The 16511-nt window shown below is 44.4% G+C and overlaps 1 non-coding gene across 1 annotated transcript; it reads right to left on the reverse strand.

Annotated features, from left to right (window-relative positions):
• Positions 1-13490: 13490 nt before the first annotated feature.
• LOC124984152 (small nucleolar RNA U13) lies at positions 13491-13596 on the reverse strand. The gene has a single exon (XR_007108610.1). It is a non-coding gene; the product is annotated as a small nucleolar RNA U13 (small nucleolar RNA).
• Between the last annotated feature and the right edge of the window lie 2915 nt (positions 13597-16511).

A 16511-nucleotide genomic window follows, 5' to 3' on the forward strand; every position in this document is an offset into this window, starting at 1 on the left:
CCCGCTGCGGTTAAAGCCACCGAGGAGGCAGGCCCCTTTGCAGCACGCAGCCCCACCACCCCCAATCCGGCAGCAATAGGAAGAAGCCCTGAAAAGGAGAAACAACTACACCTTGATGGGGCAGAAAAGAGAGGGAAGCGCTTCCCCAAAGGTTTCCTGGGGATTGGGTCACCAGACAGAGTAGGGGGAAGGATGAACACAGCTAGAGGAGGAAGGGAGAAGGTGCATTTTTCTTGGTTTGGGAAGGATCCTTGTGAAGGCAGAGGGACAAGAAAGGGGCAACTGATGTTACATTCCAAAATAAATTATTTCGTCGATCCCTTCCCTCACACACACAAAGGTCTCCCAGGACTGCCACTGATGTAAGTCGGTTGGGGAAAGAGTGCAGCTCTATCCAACAACTGTGGAAATCAAGGTGGCTTGGGTATTCCCAATTACTTATAGGTACTCATTGGTACTTCAAGTGCAGTACCACCCCCTGGTCACTGAATCTTGGAGGTAGGTGTGATTGTGTCCCCCTTAGTCACACACCTTCCCCCAAAGCAAATATCCTAACACAACAGTCCTGATAAAATGATTTCTTCAACAAATATATTCCTGAGTAAGACTCTGAGTAAAAATCTGAGGGGAAGACACTGCCCTGGGGTTACATCAAACTGGTGGAAGTTCAGGCACATACTTGGGTGACTCCAACACCTGATCATGTCATGACTAACAAAGGATGCAGAAGGGAACCTCCAAGGAGAAAGTACTGCTGGTTGGAATTGTTGGGGTAGGGCAGATTTCCCCAGACAAGACCAGGGTGGGGCATTCTGAATACCATCCACCCAGACACAGTTCTTCTGAAAAAGTCAAGGTAAGAAGGAAGCACAAGTATACCTTATTAGTCATGGAAAGAGAGATATGCCCATTCACCACAGAGACTTCAAGGCAAGCTTCCCAGACATTGCAAGCTCACCACCTTCAAAACAGGTCTTTTTTTTTTTTTTTTTTTTTGACCACTTAAATTGTATGTTATATGTGTGTAAAGTTATATATATGTATATGAAGTATTTATTTCTTATGGATATCCTTCCTCCCTCCCTCTAATCTCTGACCCTAGATTCTTAAGTTTGTTAGTCACCATTCATCACTGTGACCAAAACACCTGACCAGAACAACTTAGAGGGTGAAAAGTTTATTTTGGGCTTATGGTTTCAGAGGTTCAGTCCATGGTCATATCTCTGAGCCCAAGGTGAGGCAGAACATCATGCGGGAAGGATGTGGTGGAGGAAAGCTGCTCAACTCGGGCACCAGGGACAGAATATAAGCCCCAAAGGCATGTCCCAGGTGAACTACTTTCTCCAGCCACACCTACCAGCCTATGGAGTTATCCCCCAGTACAGTAGTCTCTTCAAATTATTAATTTGATTAGGTTACAGATCTCATAATCTAATAATGAACTTTAGGGGGACACCTCACATCCAAACCATAACACTAGTGTTATTCTTTAAAATTTCACAGAACATACCTAATTCCACATCACGTCATCGATTTTTCCCACACTTTCCCCCAAAACAATGGAAATAAAGTCTCTTCTTTTGCCACCATTCCTCTTATGATGGTTTCCATATGCCTCAGTCATACGCCTAATGACTTCATGTGGACATTCTTCATTTTGTCAGGATCAATTGGGGACAAGTGTTATTTTTGTCCTTTCAAAAACATTCTTTTTCTTCTGATAAGGGAACCGTAATTTCCTCTTCCTCACCCTCCATCCATATGACTGTCTTGAAAATGATTTCAGTACTCATGTTCCAGGGGTGAATCTATGACCCATTCCTGATAAATTAAAACATTGCCTACCACCACCACCATCCCATCACTATTTGTAATGGTTGATTTAGGAAAGTCATGTGACCCAAGATGTTCCAATCAAAATGAGTTGTGAGACCTTTATTAGGACAACTGGGATGAGAAGTTCTCTTAGCATGGGACCGCTGACCTGTTCAGCTTCCATCTGGATTGAACAGAGAAGACCATAGGGAGAAGCAAGCAATACAAAAGCAGAGAACTGGGAATATACTCAGTGGTAGAGCACTGTATAGCAAAGATGAAGCCTTGGGTTCAATCCCTAGTACCACCAAAAAGGAAAAAAAAAAAAAAAAAAACAGGTACAGAAGCTACAACAGGTGACAGAATTCTGTTTGAGAGCCTGAATCTACTTATTTCTGGATATTGGTTTCCTATATTGGTTTCCTAGGTGTCTTGGATCAGGGTCCTTGGAAACAGAGCCTGTAAGAGAGATCCAAAGAAAAGAATTTATTGAAGGAGGAAGTTGAGCAAGACAGGAAAAAGGGTTAGTTTGATCTTGTCTTGGCTGGGGCAGTTTGAGGCATAAGAAGTTTTTTGTCAGACTCTGGCTGTGAGCCCTGAGGGAGTAGCAGCCCCAAGGCAGCTCCCTTCAACTGAGGGCAACTTTTTGGAATTTCAGGCAGCTGGAAACCCTTAGCAAGCCAACGCTTGCGCAGCAGGGAGGATGGGTGCACTGCCTTAGGAGATCGAGGAAGGACACCCCAGAGTCTACATTGCCTGCCAGAGTTGGGTATCTGTTGCCTGCAACCAAATGTGACTACATAAAATACTCAGCGTGAACTGACCACCCCAGAGCATGGTCGTGGCCTTCCTTGATGCGACTCCCCATGCTACATACATTTTATATTTGCATTAGCAAATTTAGTGGCTTCACTGACCCTTTGGCTCAAACTGTGTAACCAATCCTTCTCACCTTCTTCCCTTTACAGCTTTTCCCCACAAACTGATTCTAAAGTAAATTTACACTTTCTTTTACTTTCATAATTAAGAGTGTGTACGTGTGTGTGTGTGTGTGTGTGTGTGTGTGTGTCGCTAGGGATTGAACTCAGGGCCTTGTGCATGCTAAGCAAGTGTTTTACCACTGAGCTAAGTCCCCAGCCCCTATAATCAATTCTTTGACACAGATGACTTTACTATCTACTAACCTTGCTAATAATTAGCAGGCAGGTATCATTTTGTCTATTTCTATCTATAGTTGCAACTGGCCAAAAGCACATGCTGATTCCATTCTGTCATCTGTCCACTTGGTTACCACTTCCCATTGTATTGCTGTTTCTGGAAGCGACAAACCCAATCAGAAACCTTCAGCAGACCACAAGAAACTGGTTTCTCTCCCTTGCAACCTAAAATCTACACTCCTGGACAATGTACCCCTGTCCTTTTCCTCTCTGTCTCTCTTCCTAGGGAGTCTCTCCAAAGTAACTTCCAATACTTGACTGGCCTGTTTGAAGCACACCCTTCTCCTTTCTGTTCTTCTGAACTCTTCATTCAGGCTGCTCCTGTTGTCTTGATTGTCTCCTCTTTATCTATTCATATCAACCCACTTCCTCCAGAAAGATCTCCACCATTCCTCTGGCCCATAAGTGTCTTTTCTTTCTTTGGCAGTTTGGAGCTCCTACTGCATCTAGCACAATGCTAACTAAGCACTCTTAGTGTGTTAACCACTTCATCCTTCTGGTAACTCAAAATGCTTGCTATTAAGATCCCCATTCTCCAGATGAGGAAACTGGGGCCTAGAGAGGTTAATTAAGTCACTTACCCTGTATCACACAGCTAAACACCAGCAAAGCCAGGGCACAGATACTAAAATTAGAATTCTGGACACAATTCAATAAACATTTGTTGGTGACATACAAGAAACTAGAGGAAATAAAAAATTGAAATAAGCTGACCATGATGGCTCATGCCTATAATCCCAGTGACTCAAGAGCCTGAGGCAGGAGGATTGCAAGTTCAAGGCCGATCTCAGCAACTTAGGGAGACCCGTCTCAAATAAAAATATGAAAGGGTTGGAGAAGTAGCTTAGTGGTAAAACACCCCTGCGTTCAAAAAAAATAAAAATAAATAAAAATAAAAACAAAGATAGAATAAAAGTGAAATATCAAACCCTTGTCCATAATAAAGAACAAGGTTCATAAACAAATGATGCTAATATGAACAATGCTGTAAGGACAATAGAAATGAATTAGAGAAGGGCAAGTTCATGCCTGGTGTGGAACCCAGTCAGGCCACAGTTGTTTGACAGACAGATATGAGGTGGGGCATTCCAACTCAGAGTGCACTGTGTGTAACAGTGTGAAGAAAGAAAAACATGAACGTGTTTGAGCAAGGGCGTCATTTGGTATCTGTGGGCTTGAGAGACTTGAATGTTTGGTTGACGCCTGCTGTAGAAGTGAAGAACGCCAAGGCGAGGGAGACAGTGTGCTTTTTTTTTCTTTTTTTTGGTCTGGATCTAGGGACTAAACTCATGGGTGCTTTATCACTGAGCCACATCCCCAGCCAATTTTATTTTTGACTTTTAGATAGGGTCTTGCTAAAATGCTGAGGCTGGCCTCAATCTTGTGATCCCCTCGTCTCAGCCTCTGAAGTGGTTGGGATTACAGGTGTGGGCCACTGCACCCCCACAGCAGTGTGCTTTTGAAAGCCTATCCTGAATATGTGTTAAGATTTCCCTTGGAGCTGGGGCTGTGGTTCAGTGATAGAGCACTTGCCTGGCATATGTGAGGCACTAGGTTCGACTCTCAGCTCCTCATATAAATAAATGAATAAAATAAAAGTCTATCAACATTTAAAGAAGAAAAAAGACTTCCCTGGTAGTTTATTGATTGGGTTGGAATGAATCTGGCATGGATATGGGACCGGGGTGTAGTTCAGTGGCAGAGCTGGTGTTTAGCATGCTCCACGCCAGGGGTTCACTCCCCAGCACTGGAAAAAAGAAAGAGAAAATTGTCTGGGGAGGTAAATTAGGAGACTGCTACTCTTACTAGCCAGGAGTAAATAAGAACCTATCAGCACTTTTTCCCCCCTATATTCTATAAACACTTTCTGTCCCATAGAGTTCATGACAATCATTTTTCGAAACATTCCCATAACAGCACAGTAGGATAACTATAGTTAATAACAATTAATTGAATATTTCAAAATAGTTAGTACAGAGGATTTTGAATGTTCTTAACATAAAGAAACAATAAATGTCTGAGGTGACGGACATACCAATTAGCCTGATCTAAGCATTATATGTTGTACACTTGTGGTGACGTGTTATACTGTATCTCATTAATATGTACAATTACTATGTGTTCATTAAAAAAAAAAAAAAAAATTTAGCCCAGAGCGATGGCCTGTAATACCAGCTACACCAGAGTCTGAGGAAGGAAGATCACAAGTTCAAAGCCATCTGGGCAATGTAACTAGGCCCTAAGCAACTTAACAAAACCCTGTCTCAAAATGAAAAAAAAAAAAGGCTGGGGATGCAGCTCAGTGGTTCAGCCCTGCTACATCCAAGCCCTAGTACAAAAGAGCAAAATGAAACAAAACAAGTTCTGTGGCAGATGCAGCTCAGTGGTAGATAGAGCACTTGTCTATCATGCAGGAGGCCCAGGGTCCAATCCCAACCCCCCACTACCCCCATACATAAATAAATAAAGTAAAAAAGGGCTGCAGATGTAGCTCAGCTCTACAGTGCTTGTCTAGCATGTAGGAGGCCCTGGGTTTAATTCCCAGTACCTGAAAAAAATAAATAAAAATAAAAAAGCCTATGACCTCTAAACTGGTAATTTTCCCCCTTGTACTGGGGATTGAACTCATGATCTCATGTTTGCTAAGCACGCGTACTCTACCACTGAACAACATCCCCAGCCCCTAAATATACTATTATATTGAATTTGATTTATGTATTTGGCGCTTATTTAAGACTGGATATCTACAGAGGCAGTGGATCACCAAATGGATGAGTTTTCATTGAAGAGAAAAGAAACTGGGTTGGGGAAACTGCTGGAAGACAACCTTACCAAAGGGGTGGGGTGGGCTTCATAAACTGTCCTTTGGCGCCCCCTCGTGGTTGAGATCTGTTATCCCTTCTTTACTTCTAGAAAAGCGGGGCGGCAACTCTATATTAACAGTCAGATGTGACCCGGAAAAATTCTTAACTGCTGTGGAGCATAAATACTGTGTTTTTAAAATAAATATTAAGTTGGGAAGTGGCACAAGCCTGTAATCTCAAGTGACTTGAGAGACTGAGTCAGGAGGATGGCAAGTAGTGAGATCCCATCTCAAAAATAAAAATAAAAAGGGCTGGGAGTGTAGCTCAGTGGTAGAGCACCCCTGGGGTTTCAAATCCTAGTGCCAGGGCATGGGGTGAGCGGACACTTCCCAACTGTGGTTCTGTCATAGGGAAGAGTGGGAAGAAGTAGACACATAATGTCTAATTTTGAAATAGGGTGTCCATTAGTTGCTGAGGCTGGCCTCAAACTTGCAAAACTCCTGCCTCAGCCTCCGGAGTTGTTGGGATAACAGGTATGTGCCACCACACCCAGCCTAGCTTTGTTCTTTAAGTGGAATGATCTATAAAACCATAAAGTAGTTTGAGTCTGCTCAACTATTTCACTCCAAGCTATTTGTGAGATTCAGTCCCCACCCACAACTTTTTTTTTTTTTTTTTTTCCTTATGGGGGCTTCATTGTGTTGCCCAGGCAGACTTGAACCCCTGGGTGCAAACAGTCCTCCTGGCTCAGCTTCCTGGGCCTGGGATTACAGGTGTGTGCCTCCCCAGCCAGCTAGTAGTATTTTTGCATGTGATTGTCTTTTGTTAGTTCTCCTGTGCCGTGTGACTATATTACTGTAAAGGTATCCTTCCTGCGGAAGTGTGTTTGAGCTGTCTTCAGGGTGGGGCTAGTGCACATAGTGCTGGTGTGACACTGTTAGGCATGCCCCTTGGGTCACATTTATGTGGGCATTTTCTTTAGGAGTGGAATTGCTGGGTCACAGGGGAAGCATATTTCAGCTTTAGTATTCTTCCAAACAGTGCTCTAAAGTTTTTGACCCTTTTTATTTTATTCAGTCAATTGGTCGTGGAGAGGTATTATATTGTAATTTAATTCGCATGTCCCTGGTGAGTAATGATGTTGAGAACCTTTTCGTATGTTCACTTGGTGTTTTTATGTTTTGTGCTGGGTCCTGGTGCAAGCTAAGCACGTGTTCTTTGGCTGAGCCTGACCCTCAGTCCCTTGTCATTTTTGTCATTGTCACTCTAGTGAATATGTAGTGAGATCCCATTGTAATTTGAACTTGCATTTCCCTGATGAGTGATGTTGTGACCTTTTTGCATGCTGATTTGCCATCTGAGCCACATCCCCAGTCCTTTTTATATTTTATTTTGAGACAGGGTCTCACTGAGTTGCTTTGGGCCTTGCTAAGTTGTTGAGGCTGACTTTGAACTTGCAATCCTCCTACCTCAGCCTCCCGAGCCACTGGGATTTGCAGGTATGCACCACCACATCTGGCCCATTCATTTATTTTGTTTTGTTGCTGGTGGTGGTGATGTCTTTTCAAATCTTCTGCCCATTTTTTAAAAAATTGGAATGTCTTTTTATTACATTAAAAGAGTGCTTTATATATTGTAGACACAAGTCCTTTTCTACTGGATATTTGACTTGCAAACATTCTCTCTCCCAGTCTGTGGCTGGTCTTCTTCCTCTCTTCCTTCAGGGGCTGGAACCCAGGGCCTTACGGATGCTGTGCAAACTGTCTACCTCATCCAAACCCTATATTCATGCTTCTGAGGTCATCTCTAAGTAATCTTTGCCTCACTGTGGTCACAAAGGTTTTTCTCCTACATTTTCTCTTAGAAGTTTTATGGTTCTAGGTTTTGTTTGTTTGCTTGTTTGTTTTTCATGTTGTTTCTTTTTTAGTTTTAACTGTTGTTATTGTTGTTGTTTTGAGGAATGAACCCGGGGCTCAATACCTCTGAGCTATATTCCCAGTCCTTTTTATTTTATTTTGAGACGGTGTCTCGCTAAGTTGCTTAGGGCCTCACTAAATTGCCAAGACTGGCCTTGAACTTCCAATCCTTCTGTCTCGGCCTCCCCAGTTGCTGGGTTTATGGGCATGCCCCCCTCCATTTGGCTATAGCAAGTTTTGAAATCAGGTCATGAAAATCCTCTAGCTTCATTCCACTGGAAAAATAATAATTTACAACCTTTTTTTTTTTTTTTTTTTTTTGCGGTGCTGAGGATCGAACCCAGGGTCCTGTGTTTATAAGGCAAAGCACTTTACCAACTGAGCTATCTCCCCAGCCCAACAACCTATATTTAAGTTCTATGTTTCCTGAAGTTACTATGATAAAAAGTAAGACTTTATTTAAAAATCTTCATTGAAGTATAATATACTGAGATTATAAAAATACATTTATGTATTACATAAAGATTATAAATATACTCAAAGTATCAATATACGAGAATTATTTTAAATGAGAAAAAAATAAAGGCATTATTTAAAATTAGACAATTTATGGGTGCTTTTTTACACACATAAATTTTATGAGGGTCTTATTAATGCTCTGTATAATGAAATGGAAGATGGCAATCAGATTACAAAAGATAAAGATCAGAGAAAATACAGATAACGTAGAAGATCAAGCCCGGGCAGCTTGCAAAATACAGGAGAACTGGAACCCAGGGTGGTGGCGGTGGTACCCCACAGGCTGGGCCGCTCCTCCTCCTGGCTCTGCAACTCCAGGGAGCAGGTAGAAACCTTCCTGTCTCTGGCCCACAGGCCCCTAGTTTGCACCGGCTTCCTGGGGTTGACTTTCTCCTTTGGTTCCCTGAGGCCCACCCCTCTTCCTGGGTCCTGCCCTTGTGTTCCCTTCCTTCTTCTTACAAGGACCCTTACAAGGACGGTGAACTGGCTCAGGCCATGCCTCTGGAGCCTTGGTGAAGGGAGGACTCCATCTCTAGGCAACTGGGGGACATGGAAGGGCTTCCAGTGGTTAACTTCAGCAGATGTGCAGTTTTTCTCTTTCTTTAAGCCCTTTTTTTTTTTTTTTTTTTTTTTTTTGGCGGTACTGGGGATCGAACTCAGGGCCTTGTGCTTGCAAGGCAAGCACTCTACCAGCTGAGCTATCTCCCCAGCCCTCTTTAAGCCCTTTTTTATTATAAAATAAAGCACAGAGAAAAATCACAGCAGACAAATGTCAAGCATGACGAATTATTATAGAGCAAGTACCCGTGGAATCACCTTCAGGGCTGCAGAGGCAGGAAATGGTACCTTGCCAGCCTCCACAGCCCCCAGGACCCCGATCCTGGAGACGGTTTGCATAGTTTTATTGCCCAAACGTCTCACTAGAGTTTCATCTATTTTTGGCGGGGGGTGGGGGGCACTCAACCACTGAGCCATGTCCCCAGCCCTATTTTGTATTTTGTTTAGAGACAGGGTCTCACTGAGTTGCTCAGTGCCTCGCATTTGCTGTGGCTGGCTTTGAACTCGAGATCCTCTTGTCTCAGCCTCTGGAGCTGCTGGGATTACAGGCGTGTGCCACCGTACCTGGTTATTTTCATCTATTTAAAAAAAAATATTTCCTTAGTTGGCAATATACCTTTATTTTATTTATGTATATGTGGTGCTGAGAATCGAACCCTGTGCCTCACATGTGCTAGGCAAGCGCTCTGCCACTGAGCCACTGAGCCACAACCCAGCCCTAGTTTCATCTATTTTTTTTTTTTTTTTTTTTTAGTTGTAGGTGGACACAACATCTTTATTTTATTTATTTATTTTTATGTGGTGCTGAGAATCGAACCCAGTGCCTCACATGTGCTAGGCAAGTAAGTGCTCCACCACTGAGGCACCACCCCAACCCTCATCTATTTTTTAAAATGTTTCTTTTCTCTTTTTTTGAGGGGAGGGGTACTACGGATGCCACCCAGGGTTTTTATATGCTGAGCACATGCTTTCCCTTTAAGCTTTGTCCATATCCCCTAAAATGTGTCTCTTAAATTTCTACATTGGGGCTGGGGTTGTGGCTCAGTGGTAGAGGGCTAGCCTAGCACGTGTGAGGCACTGGGTTCCATCCTCAGCACCACATAAAATGAATACATAAAATAAATAAGCCTCTGCATCCACAGGCTTTCTCCCATGGGGCAGCGGAGGCGGGCTTCATGGGTGACTCCCAGTCTTCCATCTTTCCCCTGAAATGTTGTCCTAACCATCTTAGTAATGTCCCTGGTGCGCTGCCAGTTACCTGCCTAGAAATGGGGAAGTTACCCAAGCCCGTTCAATGAAACACAACAGATCTCCATCGCAGGGTTTTTGGAAAAGGTTTTCTTGCTCCTAAGAAAGAGACAGAAGATGTAATTTGGATGTGATATCTGGATCTGCGGCAGCCATCTGATGACTACAGGGGGGAAATAGGCTTACAATATACAGCTCACGGTGAGAAAGGCAGAGGAGAGGGACGAAAACACCTGGTACCTTCACAGCACACGGAACAGCTGGTTGAACCGTGCCTGGAGGCTGCTCTGCTGCTGGGCATTCCGTTGTCTGGTGAAACACATTTCCTTTCTGTCCAAGTTTGCTCTTGCTGCCAGAAGCAATCTAACTGGAACCGATGGGTCAAACGTGTCCAGTTGCTAGCAGGTAGCACATGTAAGGTAAGGCACTTTGTCAGCCCAATAAACTAAGGGACTTACCCTCCCCGTTTCTCAGAAATGTCTTGGTTCATGTCATTTGAGTGGGTTTAAGCCTCCCGCTTGTTAGGTCTGAATTTGGGCGACTATAGGAGGGAGAGCCGAGCAACTGAGGCAAAGGGCAGTGCGCCACACCGGGACCAATCAAACGGGCAGGAAAACTCCGCTGACCCTTACCTCCACCTGTCACTCAGCAGGACCCCGCCCATTCTGGCCTATACAGACCCCAGGCAGCCAGAGCCAAGTGCGGATTTTCTCTGGCTCCCTACCCTGACCTGTACCCTGGGGGACTGGGAATTTCACCCGGGAGCCAAATTCCAATAAAGCTTGCTTCCGCAGCTTTCTGTCTGATTTTATTTGGCCACTGGCCATGCCCCCGAGCTTACACCCCTCAAGGAGGCTATACAATCAAATTCTCACCGCCTGGGGAAGAGATGAACTGATCCAGGGAGTGCACCCTGGGACTTTCGCAAGAGTTGCTCAAAAAAGATGTTTTCTTCTCTCCTCCAACTTCATGAGCTGGCATCAGAGCCGCCAGGTCCACCTCGCTTGGCCTTTCCAGGTGACATGAGAACATTTGCGAATAAGGCCTAATAATGATAAGCAATAACATAAAGGTGGAGGGGGGCAGGGTCTCTCTCAGGATGCCACCTGCCTGCAGTTTGGGGGAGAGGTCACAAAGCCCGGGGAGATAAGGACTCCAGGCATGAGGTGGGGCTCCATTTGTGTTCCAGGTGGGTGGACAGGTTATGCTGGTTTCTCTTCCCGTGGAAGTCCTCTGCCTGACTGGAACAGTTCTGAGGTCGTCTCTTACGTGCCCCTTTGCGCCGCCTTCCTGCTTTCTCATTTTTCGTCGCCTAATGGACAGGACACTCAAAAGCCCGTGGCACCCGAGTCTCAGAGAACCAGAGTGCAGAATAAATCAGCAGTAACAAAAAGCTTGACTGGAGTGGAGCTAAATGATTATAGTGCCCTCAGTAACCAGAGGCCTCGGCTCCAGGGGGTCCCGCCGGACCAGGCTCCACCCCCTGGCCCAGTAATCAAAGAGAAGGATCCAGAAGGAGCTTCAATCAGCGTGGCCATGCTGGGAAGAACAGATACAGGAGAGTGGTGATCACAGATCTATCTTCCAGGGTCTGAAAAACTTTAAGGTTTTGTAGAAAAGGGGAACAAAGTCTTGGGCGGTGGGGAGGGGGGCTGCACAGCTGGCAGAGAAGGTCATCTCGGTCAGGCCACCGTCTGCTTGATCATTCTCAGGACTGGTCAGTGAAACTCTGAAAGGTTATCGCCACTTGAGGGGGTGGTTGGGTTCCCAGGGTGAGATGGTTACTCCCGCTTAGCAGGGTGGGAAGCAGTTCTGGGTGGGGAGCGGTTCTACATGGGGCAGTCGCTCCTGCTTGGGGTGGGGATGATCTGTCCTGCTTGGGGGTAGTTTTGGTCCTTTGTCATAAAGATGCTTATCAATCGGTCATGTGGTTCCTGGGACCCAAGGTCACTGCAGAAAGAAAACAAAATAAGGTTGAAGAGGCATATGGAGTCAAGGAGGGACAACGTGGAGTTGGTCAGGTCAGCTTCCAGCTCCTCCTTCAGGACCAGCTCCTGCAGGTGACTGTCTGCATGGATAATAACAAGTGGGTATAGTTGGCACTTGCAGAATAGTCCAGAGAGAAAAAGAGGCTTGCAGGATCTAAGTATTGTTCAGAGCAGGCAGAGGCCCTCAAGTCAGGTCTCCCCTTAGCTTCCAGCCCACCTGTGTGAGTTTCAGATACACTTTTACACTTTGTCTAGGAAACTTTGGGGGCAAATGGTTGAGTGAATGGAGTCTTGCATTTGCTTGCCCCTGCGCCCCACCAAAAAAGAAAAAAACCTCAGGAAGGGCAAATAGTGTCGCTCTCTCGCTCATCTCCCAGATCAAACCTTAATTCTTTTTTTTTTTTTTTTTTTTTTTTTTGCAGTGCTGGAGATCGAACCCAGGGCCCTGTGCTTGCAAGGCAAACACTTTACCAACTGAGCTATCTCCCCAGCCCCAAACCTTAATTCTTTAAGACAGTTTTTTCTAAACCCATCCAACCCATATAGACAAAGAAAATATTCTCTTGTAACCCTCAACATTTGCCAAGTGCCTCTCTCTCCCAAAGACTTAGCACATGTTCCTTGTTCCACTTCTCTTCACCCAAAATAGAGCCTCTTACATTAGCTAGGCCACATACCCAGAATGTTTTTGAGATTAGTTGCTGTGAGAGTGCTTCTAGAACCTTCTAGCAGACTGTTTTACAGGGAATTAACGGGCTAAGATAAAGCATGGGCAGCCCGTGGCAAGAGCCCAGGTATTATTGAGTCCTTTGCGTGGATCCTCCCAGGTCCTAACACAGTGTCTAGCACAGAGTCAACGCCTTTCTTTTTTATCGACCTATGTGTTTTTTTCGGTGCTGGGGATGGAACCCAGGCCCTCAGGTGTGCCAGGCGGGCGCTCTACCACTGAGCTGCACCCCAGCCCTGGTCCACACTGAATAGATGCGTGAATGGAGTCTCCTGCTCACACCTCCCTGGAACAAAGACACAAGGACGGGAGATAAGAACATGCAGGGGCCAAGCTGCCGTGCTGCATGCTATTCATCATCCTCATGATGGCAAATGATGGCTTCGCTCCAGCCACTGCTGTGACTCCTCTACGCCGTTGGCATGTCAACTCATTAGTCCTCACTCAAGCTGTGGGCACAGAGGCACAGGAGAGTTCACTGAGCTGAGGTCACACAAGTGGTAAGCAGCAGAGCCATATTCAGAGCCCAGACCTTCTGCAACCCTGTCCAGCATCCCTGATACAGGGCTCGCTAGCTGTGGCTGGTTAGTGCTCTGTGGCTTGAGGGCTAGCCTCTGCCAGCCAGTCACCCTGCTGTGGCCCATCGGTTTTATTTTCTTTCTGTCTTTGTTCATTTAACAAGCTTTTTTTCCTTCTCATGTCAGATCAGGTAATGGGCTGATGTCATAGCAAGGTTTGAAGGAGTCGCAATCTCACACAATGACACAGAATCTCAATCATCATACTTATGAACCACAAGAGGTCTCAACAAGTTTTGATTGAACACCTGTTATATGCCAAACACTGGTCTAGGTACTCAGGCTTCATCAATGAACAAACACAAAAATCCAGAAGGGCTTACATTTGACTTTGGGCAAAGTGAAGATTGGGGATGGATAACAAATAATACATATAATACTTGTGGTCATGGTGGACTAGGAAAATCATACCAACATGCTCTCTGAAGACCACTTTTAAAAACTGAGCAAAATATACAAAGGATTTGTTTAAATGAAAAAAATAAGTGAGGGAGAAAGGGAGAGATTACTGGGCCAGACCTAGGTCCAGAAGAGGTGGTTCCTAATTTCACAAATACTGACTCAATAATCCTCATAGTCATCATCTGAATTGTTCTATGAAAACATTGCTGCCTGGTACACGGCCAGTGGTGTATATAGTTTGTTAAACTAGTGTGCTGTGTATTTATTATCTCATGTAAGCCTCACAGCATCTCTATGAAGTAGGTCCTGTTAATTACTGTTATACAAAGGAACAGAGAGTTTAGGTGACTTGCTCATGGTCACACAGTGAGTAAGTGGTAGATCCAGGCTTTGAATCGAAGCATTCTGAGTCCAGAGTCTATGTGCTCAGTCACCATTCTTCTGCTTCCTTGGAAAGAGCGTCTACTATGTTTCTATCAGCTCTTACAGAAAGATGGCTCTGGCAGGAATGTTGTTGTTTTGTGCACAGAGAAATTACTATATGATCTCTATCGAAATCTTGTTTTATGCAAAGATGTTTAAAAATACTTAGAGGATGAAAACACTGCAACCCAAAGCACCACCTCCAGGTGCCGCTCGAACTGCAGTATGAAGATTGGGGATGGCCCAAGCTAGCGAACCCAGACAACTTAAGAGCAAGTATCAGGCCAAGCCATCACAACTACTCTGCTGAGCCAGGCGAGGCCAGAGTGCTTGGACAGCAGGACAGGGGTGGACAAATGTTCCCAGTGCTCTACTCCCTTGACCTGGGACGGATGTGGATGGGAAGTAATGGTCAGGTCCGTGGTGTTCAGGTTCATTCTGTGACCTTGTGCCAGTCACTTTCTTTTCATACCAGGAGTTGAATTCAGGGGTGCTAACCACTGAGTCACAGCCCCACCCTTTTTATATATTATTTAGAGACAGGGTCTCACTAAGTTGCTGAGGCTGACTTTGAACTTGTGATCCTTCTGCCTCAGCCTCCCAAGCACTGGGATTACAGGCGTGTACCACCACACCCAGCTTGAACCAGTCACTTTGGTAGCAAAATGGAAGTGGTAGGGTATCCCAGTGGTTATAAGATGTAGCATTGAGAAAGAAAACAACAATTACACTATCACAGTGTCTTATCAACAACCCACGGCAACACAGTTTGCTTTAAAATTTCTGTCACTCTCCTGTGAGAGTCCACAGTTTCTCCTGTCTTCCATTACATTACTTGGTCTATGATAATCCATCTTTTTTACCTGCATTTCAGGAACAAAATGTAGTGCAACTTCTCCCCAACGGGCTCTTCCATCTTAGGTTTTTTTTTTTTTTTTTTTTTTTAAGTATATTTTAGATGTTGATAGACCTTTATTTTATTCATTTATTTATATTGGCACTGAGGAACAAACCCAGTGCCTCACAAATGCTTAGGCAAGCGCTCTACCACTGAGCCACAACCCCAACCCTAGGTTGCTTTTTTTTTAAGTTTAATTAATTTTTTAATTTTTAAGTATATATATGTATATATTTTAGTTGTAGATGTGGACACAATACCTTTAGTTTTTATTTATGTATATGTGGTGCCGAGGATCAAACCCAGTGCCTCACACATGCTAGACAAGCACTCTACCATGGAGCCACAAACCCAGCTCCAAAGGAACACAGCATTCATTTTTTAAGTAATTTTTTAAAGATTTTTTTTAGCTGTTGATGGGCCTTTATTTTATTTATTTATATGCAGCACTGAGTCTCAAACCCAGGGCCTCACACATGCAAGGCAAGCGCTCTACCACTGAGCCTCAGCCCCAGTCTCCCCAGCTCGGGTTTTACAAAGAACTTGCCTATTAGTTTGTGAAGGAAGAGCAACCATTCCTCCAAAGACAAAAGCTGCTTCTACTAATCTCAGCCTCACTCTCTGGTATCCCTGCCTTTCTTCCTACATAACCACTTTTGATCCAAATGCTGAATCATAGTATAATCTTTCAAAGACATTTTAAATAGCACTAAATTCAGTACATGCAGTACCAACAGCGGGCCTAAATTGAAGTGAAGACAATAGGAACAGTTCTGCTCAATTTCTCGAATAAACAAAGAACAGTGGTTGATCCCTGGGGATGATGCCATTGATTGGAAGTTACACTCCTAGCCTTGGGAAATGAAAAAAAAAAAAAAAAAAAAAAAAATGTATGCTGAGAGTGGTTAAATGTGGTGGTAAATACTTAGATTTTTTTCAACTGCAAGTGACAGAAAACTTACTTACGCAAAAGGAATGCGTGGAGGCAGGAAAGCCCCAAAGTCTCTGCATTATTCCAGCTTCAGAATGTCTGATTCAGGACTCCAGGATTTAGTCAGGACTCATTTCCCCTCCATTTTTCTCTTTCACAGGGCTGGCTACAGTCACATGGCAAACAATACATGGCAGCTCCAGCCCATTCCTCTTTTGCTGTTTCAAGTCTAGCAAAAAGGAACAAGTGTTTTTGTTCTAGAATTTTTAGTCTGAATATCAGTGCCTCTCATTGACTCTGACAGGTCACATGCCTAGCCCTGGACCAATTGCTATGGTTTGAAAGTGTTCCCCCGCAAAGCTCATGTGATAAAAGCCTAATCACCAAATTCATATGTTAGTGGTGTTTGGAGGTGGGGGCTTTGGTGTGGAAATTTTGGATTGGAGGAGGTTATGAGGGTGGAGCCCCATGATGGAAGAGAACCCTG

Source organism: Sciurus carolinensis, chromosome 4 (assembly GCF_902686445.1).
Source record: "Sciurus carolinensis chromosome 4, mSciCar1.2, whole genome shotgun sequence".
NCBI lineage: Eukaryota > Metazoa > Chordata > Mammalia > Rodentia > Sciuridae > Sciurus > Sciurus carolinensis.